Source organism: Limulus polyphemus, unplaced genomic scaffold, assembly GCF_000517525.1.
Source record: "Limulus polyphemus unplaced genomic scaffold, Limulus_polyphemus-2.1.2 Scaffold8422, whole genome shotgun sequence".
NCBI lineage: Eukaryota > Metazoa > Arthropoda > Merostomata > Xiphosura > Limulidae > Limulus > Limulus polyphemus.
In genome coordinates, this window is record NW_013674032.1 from 27,487 (window position 1) to 29,084 (window position 1,598).

Consider the following 1,598-nt stretch of genomic DNA (forward strand, 5'->3'; position numbering starts at 1 on the left):
GTGGGATTCCCAAATTCTGCGAAATTTGCCGCTGACTTAATCCACCATCTGCTTGACCAACTATCCTTCCTCTAACAAAATCTAACAATTAGAGAGAACCTTGAGTTCTAGGCATGTTGTAGCACAATATAATTAGTGTGCGGACCATTTTCATTTATATAGTGCTCTGTGAAAACAAATTAGTTAGCATAAATCAGTTAAATGACGAAAAATTAGGTGTCTATTTACTTGTGACCACTCAGTGTAGAGTCCAGATAATCAATGTAGAATTGGACTCAATGCGACATTAAACTAATCGCTGATTGTTTAATGTATTTTACTCAAAGCTTTACTTTTGGTAAATATGTTTCTACTGCTGGAGCAGAACGCTGTACAAGGGCTTTCTCCGCCCTACAAACCGTGGGGAATCGAACCAAGGATTTTAGTGTTGTAAGTTCGAGAGACAGATTTTACAGCAAGAGAAGAAAAATTAAATATAGGATTATTAAACCTCGACAAAACCAGCAACAACAGAAGAAACACTACATACATCATTATTAAACCTTACCGAAAGAAGCAACAGCAGAAGACACACTAAATACATGATTATTAAACATCTAACATATGTTAGGAACGCTGTACCAATAATTTACAATAATCTGTCCAAGTGCTTGAAAAATTATTTAAAGTCTAAAGGTTCACATATAGAAATAACTCTTCATTGTATCATATTTATTCTTTAAAATGTTGTCACATTTAATGACCTTACAGTTGAGAATTAAGTTTGAAAGAGGAGTAGCCTATGTAATTTTCCCACTATAATTGTTTGTTTGTTTTTTATTTCAGAATATTCACACAAAGCTCCACCAAGAGCTATCTACACTTAGCCATCCCCAGTTTTGAAATGATAGAATAAATGGAAGATAATTAGTTAACAGCACCCACCGCCAAGTATTGTTTCGCCGAATAGTGAGAATTTATAGGGGATTCAAATCTCCCAAATGCAGAAAGCATTTTTGTGGTAATGAGCTGCGAACTAGGAATCCTCGGATTGCCGTTCCGGGTATAGTAACTACTAGACCACGCCTACAATGTAGTTTTGTTTATTGTTCAGACTGTGATAAATTGGCAGTTAACGATATACTGTGTGTTTTTAATGCGATCGTACTTGACAACCTGATGATCACAATTTAGCAGTTTCGCGTTCCTAACGTAAACTCTAGGTATCTTATGTGATGAACAATAATTATCAGTAGACTGTGCGTTTCGCGTTCCTAAAGTAAACTCTAGGTACCTTATCTGGCGAACAATAATTATCAATAAACTGTGCGTTTCGCGTTCCTAACGTAAACTCTAGGTACCTTATCTGGCGAACAATAATTATCAATAAACTGTGCGTTTCGTGTTCCTAACGTAAACTCTAGGTATCTTATTTGATGAACATTAATTATCAGTAGACTGTGCGTTTCGCGTTCCTAACGTAAACTCTAGGTATCTTATCTAGCGAACAACAATTAACAGCAAACTGTGCGTTTCGCGTTCCTAACGTAAACTCTAGGTATCTTATCTGACGAACAACAATTAACAGCAAACTGTGCGTTTCGCGTTCCTAACGTAAA